This window comes from Microtus pennsylvanicus, chromosome 1, assembly GCF_037038515.1.
Source record: "Microtus pennsylvanicus isolate mMicPen1 chromosome 1, mMicPen1.hap1, whole genome shotgun sequence".
Taxonomy (NCBI): domain Eukaryota; kingdom Metazoa; phylum Chordata; class Mammalia; order Rodentia; family Cricetidae; genus Microtus; species Microtus pennsylvanicus.
The window spans coordinates 101354762-101369146 of record NC_134579.1 but is presented as its reverse complement, the minus strand read 5'-3'; the positions used below and the strand labels follow the sequence as shown (position 1 = coordinate 101369146).

The following is a 14385-nucleotide window of genomic DNA, read 5'->3' as shown; positions in this document are numbered from 1 at the left end:
AAATTGACCAGGCTCCATCAGGTGAAGCGGAATTTTAATGACTGCTTTTGCAAACCCAAGGCTCTCCTACCTCCTTGCTAGATAAGTGAGCCGTGCCTCAATAAGACAAGGCTTAAACCATTTTTAAAAATAGGTTATTTCCTTATTTTTAAATTTAAAGTCTATGTTTCTTGAAACTGTGTGTGTAAGCTCAGCCATCAAGAAGCAGAGGCAGAAGAATCAGGCGTTGAAGGACAGCCTTGGCTACGTAGCAAATTCCAAGCCACTCTGGGCTATAAGGGATTCTGACTCAAAAAAGAAAAAAAAAATGAATTTCACAGCTGGGGATTTGTTAGCAGCAAAACCCTTGCTTGCCTTGAATTTAATTCCCAACGCCACAAAAAAGAAACGTTAGGGACTGGCAAGATGGCTCGGAGGGTAAAGGCGCTTGCAGCCGGGGCTGACAACTTGTTTGATCCCCAGAACCCAGGTGAAGGTGGAAGGGAGAACCGACTCCTCAATTTGTTCTTTGACCTCTATACGTAAACCACTCCAATCAGACACACAATAATAATAAAATAAAATACTAATACAAAAATTATTAAAAAGCCAATGAATCAGTAATATATGAAGGAGTAAGTCAATAGGCAGGTATATGAAGGAAGGCTGGGTAAATTAACATTTGCTGCTGCGCTTTGGTTCCGCCCACTTCGCCTCACCAGAACTACATTTCCCAGAAAGCCCCGCGTGAGGAGGCATGCGCAGCGCTACTCCTGGGAGGCTGCGACGCCGAGTTTCACTCCGGCTGCCTCCCGCTCGGAGTCGGAGCTGTAGTCGGGGGCTTCTTCCCAGGCCGAGCCGCAGCTGAAGCCGGAGGTCGGCGGTCCTCTCCACCTGTTCCCACTGCTTCCCTCAGACTCGGTGAGCGGGACAGGCGGGTCACCTGCTGGCGCCCAGGCTGGGGTCCTGAAGGTGGGTGGGTGGGTTGAGGAGAGGGGGCTATTGAGACAAGCTGGGACCGGAAGGGGGCGGTCGTGCGGGTGAGGGAGGGCCGTACCCGCGGGGTGGGTGAGTCCTGGGGGTGCAGGGAGCATTGGGCTCCAGGGCACCGGGGTCCTGGAAGCGGGAAGTCGTTTTTGGGACGCTCTGGGCTTTGGGGACAGGGCTGGGTGTGGTGAGAGCCCTCCTTTTTTTTTTTTTTTTTTTTTTTTTGCAGAGACGGGGGTCACCCGCCTGCCTGAGAGTTTGAGTCTTACAGGACCTGGAAGAGCAGGGAGGCTATTGCTCTACCCTGGCTCCCCGAGGGGACAGTTTCGGTCCTGAGGGGGCTACATCCAGGCAATAGTGCTCCACCACTGGCTGGGACTTTGGAGGCGTTTGCCTTTCCATTCTTGTTCTCTCTCAAACTGGGGCCCTGGGGCACCTGGGGGGAGTCTCTGTTTTGAAGCTCGGCCGAGGGTTGCCCGCGTTGGCTTTGCCTTCAGAACGGCACACATACGAATGTGAACAGAGACGCGTCATTTAAGGAACTCAGTTTCTACATGCCACCTCAGCACCTTTATGGTTCTGGAGAGCCCCGGGATGTGGTGCAGGCTCACAATCCCAGCACTTGGGAGACTAAGGTATCAGGGTCTCGAGTTCAAAGCTTCCCTGGGCTGTGTAGCAAGCCTCTGTGTTAACCACCCCCCTTCCAAAAAACAAAACAAAACAAAACTAAAAGTGTTAGTTAGGTGTGGTGACTTATGCCTGTAATCTCCACACTTGTGAGGCAGAAGCGTGAGAATCAGGAGTTCCAGGCCAGCCCTAAGCTGTATACCGTGGCACCTGCTCAAAAAACTCAAAAAGTAATAGTTCTATAAAGTAGAAAAAAAAATAATCAGGGTTCACTTCAGCTACAGAGGTATGTAGGCCTTTTGTTTATTTACCATGTAAGTCTATATGGTAAACCCGTGGACTGGTTTTTGAAGTCCTCATATGGGTTTTTCTGGGAAAGGGTTTAGCTGAGTGGTCCGAGGAGGATTGTTATACCTTCTGCTCTCTGCCCCCGCTATTGAAAAATAAAATGGTAATTTCCAGGCCCCGGCCACAGCACACGGGGTCCAACATCTGTGCTCTCGTTTTCTCCTGCCGTTTCTCCATTGAAGACTTAATCATCTTTTTGGCAAAGGTACCTCGGAATTGGTGTGGCTGAGTCAGCAAGCCCTTGAATTTGCCCGGTTTTTGTTGTTTGCCATTCATATCAAGATGGGAACTCAGACAAGTGATTGCTCCTGAAGATCTGGTGTCTCCACATCAAGAAGGGACAGTTTGGTGCCAGCCCTTTAAGTAAAAGGAGGTGAGAGCTGTGGGGTAATTTACCTTGTTGCTTTTGAAATCTGGTTTTCAAAAGAGAAAGTGGGTGTGGCCACTGAAGGAAGACCTCAGTCCATACAGTGCTTGTCTGGCAAGTGTGAGGATCCAGACTCGCTTTCTAGTGTGGCGCCTGCACTACCTGGAACCCTGGTCAGGCAGGGGTCTGGAGATTAAAAAACACACAGAGACGTGGGTTACTCTTGAAACAAGAATGCCAATTTTATTGTGTTCCAGGGCAGCTTATATAGGACTCTCTTTAACTAATGGCCACGCCCCAGCTCTGGGGATTTTTCAGCTGCAAGCCTACCAGAAACCACTCCTCTGCCATCAGGAACTCATGAGGGTCTTGTGCCTAGAGCAGCTGCAAGCATAGGAAAACAAGTTGTTTACTCTGACAGCTAAGGGGTTATAGAAAATTCAGGGTCTGAGGGTCCGCAGTTCCCAACACTCTAGAACCAACGTGAAAAGCCTGGCACGGTGGTATGCACCTGTGCTAGGGAGGAGACGGGTAAATCCCTGAGGCTTGCTAGTCGGTCAGCCGGCCTTGCCTCTTGGGTGAGTGAGCAAGGTTGATGTGCTGCAGGAACTGTAGTCCAGCTCTCCTCTAGCCTTCCGGAGTATCCATGCATCTGTGCACACATGCACATAATGTTTATACGTATACACATAGAGACACAGGCAGCATGGACGGTGGGCTTCGGGGGTTCCAGGAGCAAAATGAAGCCTGGGAGTTGGTTGTTGATCGCCAACTGTTGCAAATAAATTCGGTTGGCTTCTTGCCAGCACTGCTTCTGTCTAACCGGTCTTAAAGGATGCTTCCTACTGAGGACATGCTTTATGGGCTGGGAGGCAACCTTGGGAGAGTGCTTAGCTAGCATGTAAGACTCTGGGTTCAAGCCCCAGCACTTCAAAACATTTATTTTTTATCACTACTTTTTTAAAAAAATATTTCTCTTTGGTATGTATATGCCGTGGTGCACGTGTGGAAGTGAGGGACAGTAAGCAGGAGTCAGTTCTCTCCATCATCTGAGTTCTGGAGAATAATCAATTTTTATTTTATGTGCATTGGTATTTTGCCTGCGTGTGTGTGTGTGTGTGTGAGGGTGCCAGATCTTGGAGTTACAGACAGTGGGGAGCTGCCACATGGGTGCTGGGAATTCAACCCAGGTCCTCTGGAAGAACAGTGGGTGCTCTTCACTGCTGAGCCGTCTCTCCAGCGCCCTTCTCACCTTTTAAAAATTACTTGTTTATTTTTATTTAAGTTCTAGAGATCTGAATCAGGTGATTAGGATTGGCAGTGCCTTTACCTGCCGAGCCATTCAGGCCCCACCCCCAACTTTTTTTTTTTTTAAGAACACTTCCTAGCTGTATAAACCTGACAATTTAAGTTCTACCCCTGATCCCCTGGTGGAAGGAGACCGGATTCCTGAAAGCTGTCCCCTGACTTCTGCACACCTCCATTGCAAACACAGGCCTATGCTCACACAGTAATAATAAATTAAAAGGAAAACATGCCTAGCAAGGTGATGCATGCCTGTTACCTTACACTTGGAGACTTAGGCAGAACTGCAAGTTTGAGGTTAGCCTGGGCTATGTAGCCAGTTTATCCTTGCATGGTGTTACAAGCTGTAATCCTAGCATTCAGTAAATTGAGGATCATGAGTTTGGGGCCATCCTGGGATGTGTAGTGAATTCTAACCCAGCCTGGGCTACAAAAACAAAACCAACAAACCTGTGCTTTGTAGGCTAGAGAAATGAGTCACTGTTAACTGCTTTTGAACTAAAAACGTTCATTTTTTGTTTGCATAAACCTCTGGCAGGTGCCAGACAAGATCTCCTCCTTCTGGCATCTTCTTGGGTGGAAAGACAGACAGGCCAGTTAGTGACAAGGTGTTGTGATAGGTGTAGAGTTGAGGTGAGTCACACGGTGAATCCCCTCCTCCAGGAGGAGGTAGGCGTCAGGGTCAGGAACGCTTCTGGAAGTGATGGCCAAGGTGAGCTGCAAAGACGAAGACAAAGTGGGGAGGAAGCCTGGAAGAGCTCTCAGCATTTTCATAGTCATGGAGCTTCCAGGGCAGTGCTGTGCTGGCTAGGACAAGGAGAAGTGACTGTAGTGGACAGGCCCGGAATGCCGGCAGAAGGCAGAGTATATTTAGCGGGTTCAGAGGGCCTTGCCGATTGCTGATGGATTTTCAGCCACAGATGTGTGTACACCAGAGCCCGGTCTACATTGTGATCCCGGTAACGCTCAGCCTTTGAGAGGTGGACTCTAGGAGCAGAGAAGATGGCTCAGTAGTTAAGGACACTTCCAGGTCTTGCAGATGACCCTAGTTCCCAGCACCCGTGTCAGGCAGCTCCTAACCATCTGTAACTCCAGCTCCAGGGGATCCAGTGCCCTCTTCTGGCCTCTGTTGTCACCCTCCGGCATATGGCATATAAACATACAGCACACACCTGCATGTAAATAATAAAAAAAATAAGAGGCCATTAGCGTCAGAGCAGATTAATGCTGATCTTGTGCAATGGGTCATGCCTCCCTGAAATGATACAGTTCTGTGGAAAATGGGTTGAGGAAGACACCCCCACATGCTTGGTAACTTCTGTGCCTGTTTCTCTATCTGTTTTCCAACTCAAAAACGCTGCTGCCATGTTTTAATGGACCCTCCGGCCATTACAGGGATGAGCCAAATAAATTGCTTTAGAGGCTGGGAATGTAGCTTAGTTGGTAGAGTGTGTGTCTACCTTGCTCCAAGCCCTAGGTTCCATCCGCAGCACTGCAGAGGCTGGTGCCACAGCCCTGTCCTCCTAGCTCTCAGTAGGAGGAAGCAGGAGGATTAGGAAGTTCAAAGTCATCCTCAGGTACCTGATGAGTTCATGGCCAGCTTGGGGTACATGAGACTTTGTAAGTTTTTTAGCTTCTATGTTACTCACTCAACACCACAAATGTACACACAAGCTCTGGAGACTTACGATGTTAGCAGAGTTCCATGAAGGACAGATAGAGTGCTGTAAAAATTCAGAACTGTTTTCTTTCTGTCGGGCACATCAAAGCATGCTGTTTAACTTGGGCCTTGGGGCTGGGGTGAAACTCAGTGATAGAACAATTGCCTACAATCTACCAGTGAGTACCTGGGGCATAGCTCAGTCATAGCGCCTTGCCTAGCATGGCAAATACATTTTAATTGAGAATATTGGTGAAGGTTGAGGAGTTGACCGGGTGGGTAAAGTACTTGTGCACAAGCTTGAGAAGGTGAGTTTAGATCACCAGAACCCACATGAAAAGTGGGTGTTCCAGGGCACCCCTCTACTCCCAGTGCTGGGAGCTGGAGGTGGGTAGTCCCAGGGGTTAGCTAGCCAGTTTGCTCTGCTGAATGGTTGGGCTCCAGCTTCAGTGAGGGATCCTGTTTCAGGAAATATGGAGGCCAGCACTGGGAGAGGGCTCAATTGTTAGGGAAAAGCACTTGCTACTCTCCTAGAGGACCGAAGTTCATTCCCCAGCACCCACATCAGGTGGCTCATAAAAGCCTGTCACTCCCACTCCAGAGAACCATCTTGTGGCATCCATGGGTGCTCACACACAGACCTGGAGCCTGTCCTGGAACACTCTGTAGACCAGGCTGGCCTTGAACTCACAGATACCCACCTGTCTCTGCCTCCCAATTACTGGGGCTAAAGGCGTGTCACCACTGCCCAGTGGGTGTCTTCCTTAACCTTCTCACTTCCTTATTTTTTTGAGACAGAGTCTCTTCTGGAGCTCCCTGATTCTGGCCAGTGAGCTCCAGGGACCCTCTTGTCTCTGCCTTCCCAGCACTGGGATTGTATACCACTGTGCGTGAGGTTTTCACGTGGATTATGGGGAATGGACTCTGGTCCTAATGCTTGAACAGCAAGCACTTAGCAGCTGAGCTTCATACGTTCTGAAGAGAACTAAGAGGCCAGCATGGAATGAAGCCATGGTTGCAGAGAAAAGTCCGTCAGCCCACAGATGTTAGGGCTTGTGCGGCATTTAGAGTTCAGAGCTGACTGAGCAGTCTCTTAGGTGTTAAGAGTTCAGAGCTGACTGAGCAGTCTCTTAGGTGATTGTTTGCCAGGTGAAAACTGAGCTTAAATAGTACACACAAATCACTCTTCATGCATGGTCTGCTTTTCAAAATTTTAATTTTTTTTTCTATTTTCTTTTTGAGATGGTTCTCCTCCTGTAGCCCAGGCTTGGCCCCTGGCTCCAGTTCACTGTGTAGCCAGGAATGATGTTGAGAATGATGAATGATGCTCCTGTGTCGGCATCTCAAGTACCGGGATTATATGTGCACTGCTCTTCTGGCTTAGTGGTCCGCGTTTTTTGTTTGTTTGTTTTTTTTCATTAAAAAATAACTTTTTTCCTAAGCTAGGTGGTGTTCACGCATGCCTTTAATCCCAGGAGGCAGGTAGAGCTCTGAGTTGGAGGCCAGCCTGGTCTACAGAGCCCCAGGATAACCAGGGCTACACAGAGAAACCCTGTCTTGAACCCCCGCCCCCCAACACACTCAAAAATTTTTTTCCTGAGTGAGCCTGATCTTGGTTTTCAAGACAGGGTTGCCAATCCTGGAACTAGCTCTTGTAGACCTGGCTGGCCTCAAACTCACAGAGATCCACCTGCCTCTGGCTCCCGAATGCTGGGATTAAAGGCGTGCCACAACCACCTGGCCACATCTGCCTTTTTAGTGTTTATGCGTGTATGTTTTAATATACTTACTTAGTTATATTTTGTTTACTTTGTGTATGCATGGTGTGTTTGTGCGTGCACACAAGGGGAGGTCAGAGGACAGTTTCTAAGAGCTGAGACTCCTTAAACCACCTGGATCCTGGAGTTTGAACGCAGGAGTCAGGCTTGGTGACAAGCACCTTGATCTGCTGAGCAGTCTCCCCACCCATTGTGGAGTTATTTGCTTGTTTGTTGAGACTTACATGTAGCCCACATTAGCCTCAAACTCCTTATACTCCCTAGATATATATTTTTTAATTAAATTATTGCTTGGTGCAATTAGCTCTAACTTCTTATTGGCTAACTCTTACATATTAATTTAACCCATCTCCATCTTCCTTTTGAAGTAGATTGGTGCTACCAGGAGCAGATGGGTCTCACTGTCATGAAAAGTCTTAAATTTTTAAAACATTTAAATGCCATATTCTGAAAGTCTCTAAAAGATTTGAAGAATACCTAACTAACTGAAATATATCTCTGTATATCTAGAAAACCTAACTAACATGACTACAATCTTGATTATTATAGATGATTATCTACTAACCTATATTTCTTAATTATACATTACTTTTGTTTTGTTTTGTTTTTCAAGACAGGGTTTCTCTGTGGTTTTGGAGCCTGTCCTAGAACTAGCTCTTGTAGACCACGCTGGTCTCGAACTCACAGAGATCCGCCTGCCTCTGCCTCCCAAGTGCTGGGATTAAAGGCGTGCGCCACCACCGCCTGGCTACATTACATTTTTAAAATGAACAACACAGAGTACCTTAATCAAGAGCAGAAATATACATATAACAAAACTAACCTTAAATTTGTATCAATAAATCAAAATTCATACCAATGCAAATCTCTATAGCATATTGCCCTTTAAATGTAACAAACATTTATAGACAATATTTGGGAATATGGGTGTAGTTTTTCCCATACTACTTCCTGCTGATGGGGGTACTGCTAATCATGTCTTTTATGGTGTATCCTTTGTGCTAGGTTCATCTCAGCAGTTGGGCAAAGCAATGTTTTTTAGGATGTTCATGTCAACCTTTCAGGGGGATGTGGTTTATCAAACCATATTGGTCTGAAAGCAATCCACAAGTTCTTATCTTCTGTGGAGACAAAAGAAGAACCTCTTTTCCAAAGCAACATATCCTTAGACCCAAATTCTGAAGTCAAGATACCTCTATAATGTACAAGCTGGTTTAGCTTACCAGCCCATACAATGATGTCTCTCTGTACTTAGCTCCTTCACAGTCAAAAAATTCAAGGAAAACACAATAATGTACATAATTCAGACTCTCTGTGAATTTTCCATTTTTACATGGCTTATTTTTCTTTATTCCTTTTAATCTATGACCCTCTACTCTGTCTCTTTAAAGATTTTACCATTTTTTAAGCATTAGCTTTATTTTATGAATCTCTATACTCTTTTTCTTCTCTCTTCTAAGCCTACATAAATTTATCCAACACTATGACTCATCTGGGTTTGTCTTTATTGCATATCTGTAATTCTTTACTATCCAGGAGCACTTTTTAAAATGCTAAGCGCTTCTTAAAACTTAAACTGTGCCATTATTAGGGGAAATATGGTACTTACTGCTTGCCTGCCCAGTCTAAAACTTAAGCTGTGCCATTATTATGGTATATATGGTACTTCCTGCTCGCTCCACACAATCCAGCATGGTGGAGCTGCTCACTGCCTCTGAGAGACATGCACAGTGCCCCATCTCTAGGCACACAGCCAATCCATGTTAAGCAAGCTGCAGCAATCTGCTCACAAACCCTATTCAAATGCTCCAGTCTCCCAAAAGAGCCAGAGGTTGTACTGGCAGCCTGGCCCAGAAAGCCAGCATTTTAAACCAGCCAAGGCTTTTTTCCTGCTACAGCTGAATCAGGAAAATCTCTCTTAAAGGAGCTGCAGCAAGCTGCCAGCAAACAGCAAGAAGCTGTGTTAAATTGTTTTTTTGTTTTGTTTTGTTTTTTTTGCCTAGAATTCCTTTTCAAGCCCTTCAAATTTTACATGGATTTAGTTGGCCACGTGGGCACCAATTTGTTGGAATAAGGCCCTTGTTAGTCCCCGCCGCCCAGAACCAAAATAACCACACAAAAAGTTTATTAATTAAATCCTGCTTGGCCCATTAGCTCTAATTTCTTTCTTTTTTTTTTTTTTTAAATATTTATTTATTTATTATGTATACAACATTCCTTCCATGCCTGCCTGCATGCCAGAAGAGGGCACCAGATCTCATTATAGATGGTTGTGAGCCACCATGTGGTTGCTGGGAATTGAACTCAGGACCTTTGGAAGAGCAGGCAATGCTCTTAACCTCTGAGCCATCTCTCCAGCCCCTAGCTCTAATTTCTTATTGGCTAACGCTTACATATTAATTTAACCCATCTCCATTAATCTGTATATCACCACAAGGTTTGGCCTAACCAATAAAGTTTCTGCACATCTATCTCCGGCGGTGGCTGCTCCACGGCATCAAACTCCCTCTATATTTGAGGGTGACCTTGAGTCTTTTTTTTATTTATTTTATTTGTGTGTGGGGTGCCACAGTGTGTGTAGAAGCCAGAGGACCTCATGGAGCCAGTTCTGTACTGATTCTGTATGTGGGTAGTGAGACTTGAATTCAGGTTGTTAGGTCCGCATGGCAAGCACTTCCACCCTCTGAGCCCCTGGCTGGCCTTGTACTCAAAGATCTATTTGCCTCTGTCTCCAGCTGTACCCTGCCCAACCTTGGTCTCTTGATCCTCCTATCTCTTCCTCTGAGTGCTGGAAAAACTGGCATGCCTTGTTGATTTTAGCCTTTCTCCCAGTTTGTAATTTTTATTTCCACTTTTGTTTTGTGTTTTCAAGACAAGGTTTCTCTGTGTAGCCCTGGCTGTCCTGGAACTGAGTTTGTAGACCAGGTTGGCCTTGAACTCACAGAGTTCTGGGTGCTGGGATTAAAGGTGTGCACCACCACTGCTCAGCAGTATTTCCACTTTTTTGAGGGGGAGTTTGAGACAGTCTTTCTCTGTAGTCCAGGCTAGCCTGTAACTTGCCGTATTCCTCCTACCTCAGCCTTCCAGATGCTGGAATAACTAACTTACAGCCATGCATCACCAGTGCCTATCTCCGCACATGTTTTTGTTTGTAGAAAGTTTGTTGTTGTTAGGGGCATTGAGGAGTGAACCCAGTGCCTTGTACTTGCTGGTCAAATTCTATACTACTGAGCCAGGCCCACAGCCCCTCACGAGAGGATTCTTAAGTAGGCATTCTACCACATCCTTAGCTCTTCACTGGGGCATTCTAGGCAGAGGCTCTACCACTGAGCCACACCCCAGCCCCTCACTGGGGGATTCTAGGCAGGTGCTCTACAACTGAGCCACATCCCAGCCCCTCACTGGGGCATTCTAGGCAGGGGCTCTACCACTGAGCCACACCCCAGCCCCTCACTGGGGGATTCTAGGCAGGTGCTCTACAACTGAGCCACATCCCAGCCCCTCACTGGGGCATTCTAGGCAGGGGCTCTACCACTGAGCCACACCCCAGCCCCTCACTGGGGGATTCTAGGCAGGTGCTCTACCACTGAGCCACACCCCAGCCCCTCACTGGGGGATTCTAGGCAGGTGCTCTACCACTGAGCCACACCCCAGCCCCTCACTGGGGGATTCTAGGAAGAAGTTTTACCTCTGAGCCACCTCAGCTGTTCTTACAGTTGGGAATGCAGTCCCTCCTGTTAGTTTACAAACTGTTTTTGCCTCATGGTAGCAGTTTGTAACTGGAACAGTCTGAAATATTTGCTTTTGGTGTTGGCAGGAGGTTTGCTGTTTCTCCTAATCCCTTGAGCAGCTCCAGGGCCTCCCGTGTCCCAGACTGGCCTCTTAACTACAGCTCTTCCTTGCTTAGTTGGGCCCCATTTGAGCAGCTCACTGCTGCCCCCCCCTTCTTTGCTCTTTTGTTCTGTGCTAGGTATAGAACCCAGAGCTTTGTGTATGAAAGGCAGATGCTCTGCTTTTGAGGTACAGTCTTGCTTTTGAGTCTGCCCATCGTTGTAGTTCTTGGGGATGGAGGCAGGAAGATTAGGACTTAAGTCCTCCTCTGCTTCATGGTAAGTTGAAGACCAGTTGGGTCACTGGGCCTGAGCCCTCCCACCACAGGAGAGTGAAATAGAAAGAGGATTGTAGGTCTGCAGTCCCAGGACTCCTGTTTTCCCTGGAGGCAGGGATGTGAGGGTGTCAGGAGTTGACCAGGCCACTGCTGAAGCCCCACCGGGCTGGCAGCAGCTGTGCACATAATGATTCTGGACAACAGAGGTAGCAGTGGCCTGGTTTGGTGGTGGTTTTGACCTTTTAAAAGTGTTTGACATTTTAGGTAAGTGCTCTGTCACTGAGTGTATCTGAAGCAGTGTTTGTCGTGTTAAAGAGATTTAAAAGAATATTAGGCTGTGTGTGTGAGAGAGACTGTGGGTACACGTGCTTGCGTGTATGTGTGTGGGGGGGAGAGACAGAGACTAGTATATACACGTGCTTCTGTGTGTGTGTGAGAGAGAGACAGAGACTGTGGGTACACGTGCTTGTGTGTATGTGTGTGTGGGGGAGAGACAGAGACTAGTATATACACGTGCTTCTGTGTGTGTGTGAGAGAGAGACAGAGACTGGGTACACGTGCTTGTGTGTGTGTGTGTGGGGAGAGACAGACTGTAGTAGATACACGTGCTTCTGTGTGTGTGAGAGAGAGAGACAGAGACTGGGTACACGTGCTTGTGTGTATGTGTGTGGGGAGAGACAGACTGTAGTAGATACACGTGCTTCTGTGTGTGTGTGAGAGAGAGACAGAGACTGTGGGTACACGTGCTTGTGTGTGTGTGTGTGAGAGAGAGAGACAGAGACTGTGGGTCCATGTGCCTGTGTGTGGACGGGGAAGCTAGACTAGGATGTCAGGTGTCTTCTGTTGTTGCTCTCAGCCTTATTTATTGTCTTGAGACAGGGTCATTGTCTGAACTAGGAGCTTGCTTCTTCCAGCCAGCCAGCCAGCTCCAGGATCTATTTCCTGTGTCTGTCCCCATGCTGGGGTGACTGACATGTACAGCCATGCGCAGTTTTTTATATGCGTGTTAGGGACTCAGACTTAGGTCCTCATGGCTGCTCACCCAGCTGCCATTTCTCCAGCCTCAGATTATTTTATTTTAAAGTAAGAAGCTAATACTGTTTTACTTTAGGAACTATGAAAAATTGGGAGCTGAGAATAGGTGTGTTTCTCTGGCAGATTGTGTGATTAGCATATGAGTGACTGGGTTCTGTTCTCAGCACCAATTTTTAAAAATTATTTTGTATGTGTGTTTTTTAGTTTTTTCGAGACAGGGTTTCTCTATGTAGCTCTGTCTGTCTTGGAGCTTGCTGTCAACCATGCTGGCCTTGAATTCAGAGATCCTCCTGCCCTTTGCCTCTGGGTGCTAGGATTAAAAGTGTGTACTACCATTGCCTGGCGTATATGGGTGTTTTGCCTGTATCGGTACCATGTGCATGCCCAGTGCCCATAGAGGCCAGAAAAGGGCTTTGGATCCCCTGGAACTGAATTCACTGATGGTTGTGAGTGGCCTTGTGGGTACTGGGAATTGAGCCTGGGTCCTCTGGAAGAGCAGCCAGCTCTCTTAACCTCTCTCCAGTCCCTTTAGCACCCACTTTTAATTCTCTGGTTTTACTTTGTTTTGTTTGGTCTGGTCCTCAGGTTGAAAACCAGGGCTGTCTGCACACAAGGCAGTGCTGTGCCACTGCAAGTTCACAGCTCTTATTTGAAAAAAATCATCCATTTGTGTGTGTGTGTTTGGTGTTTCAAGACAGGGTTTCTCTGTGTAGCTTTGGAGCCTGTCCTGGAACTCGCTCTGTAGACCAGGCTGGCCTCGAACTTATCCACCTGCCTCTGCCTCCTGAGTGCTGAGATTAAAGGCACCACCACTGCCTGCCAATACTTCATTCTTATTTATTGTATGTGTATGTGTGCTGTGTGTGTGCTCGTGGTGTGAGTGCACAGATGTGGAGGGCAGAGGATGACTTGCAGGAACCTGTTTTCTCCCCCCCCCCCCCCCCCCCCGTGTGAGTTCCAGGGATCAAACTCAGGTCTTCCTGACAGGCCCCATTTTTTTTAAATCAGATTTTCTAATAAAGTACAACATTTCTTCATTAGTTTTGTACTCGAGATCTGACTTTTCCTGGCCTTCGGAGAAGCTTTCCCAGCCTCTGAGACATCTCTGCAGGTTTTTGTCTGCCTACAGGCCTGTTAGTCTGTCAGCAGCTTGGGTGTGGAGTTTTAGACCTGTGTTTCTTGGAAAGCACCTGAACTCGGAGCCAGCTTAAAAAACAGCTTGCAGGATGAAGTGGGTAGGGCTGACTGCATGTGGTAGCTCAGGCCTGTAATCCTAGCTCTTAGGAGACTGAAGCAAAGGGATTTTCTAGAGTTCCAGGCCAGCCCAGACTGTAGAGTGAGACTCTGTCTTATAAAATAAGGGGCTAGAATGATGGCTCAGCTGTTAAGAGTGCCTGCTGCTTTTCCAGAGGATCCAGTTCCTAGCCCAGCTCACAGGTACCTGTAATTCCAGCTCCAGGGGCCTCTGACACCTCTGTGGGTACCTGAACTCATTGTGGCACACAATTAGAAACAAATAATAAAAACTGTAAAAGAGCTGGACATCATGGCTCATGCCTGTAACATCACTTGGAGACTGAAGCAGGAGAATTGCTTGGACTTCCAGGTCAATTTGGGCTATGAGGCCTCACCCTGTCTAAAAGAAAGAAAACCCCATACAAGGGGCTGGTGGTCCATAGTTCAGTGGCAGCCTTGGGTGTCATCCCCGATATTAAAAGAACGTCCCATATTATGAGGTGCTTATATTGTTTCCAAATTGAGGCTTTTCCCCAACAGCCATTAGTGTAATTTCCATAATTAAGAAGAACCCCTAAATAGCTCCACCATTAGGTGCTGAAACAAATTGGGTTTTTGAAGCACAACTGTGCTGGCTGGGCTGTGGTAGCGAAGGCACGTCGACATAGCGCTGCAGTGTGCATGACGCAGGGTTCAGGGCAAGCTGGTGGGCATGGCTAGGCACCAGCTCCAAGGGCCCAGGCCCCCAGAGTAGGTGGGTCTCCCCCTTTATTATATTCATTTATGTTTGTATGTACATGTGTGCGTGTGTCACGGCTTGTGGGTGGAGGTCACAGGACAGCTTGCAGGAGTCCTCTTCTATCATGTGGGTTGTGGGGATCATACTCAAGTAGCTGGGCTAGGTGGCAGTTATCTACCTGTTCAGCCACCTCACTAGCCCTTTCTCCCTTTTCGG

At 47.3% G+C, this 14385-nt stretch overlaps 1 protein-coding gene across 1 annotated transcript in view; it reads left to right on the top strand.

The window, feature by feature from the left end:
* Window positions 1–767: 767 nt before the first annotated feature.
* Window positions 768–14385, top strand: part of Dtx2 (deltex E3 ubiquitin ligase 2) — a 40427-nt gene continuing 26809 nt past the window's right edge. The window contains 2 exon segments of the mRNA XM_075976668.1: window positions 768–900; window positions 2147–2314. The gene's annotated coding sequence lies outside the window, so the exon portion shown is untranslated.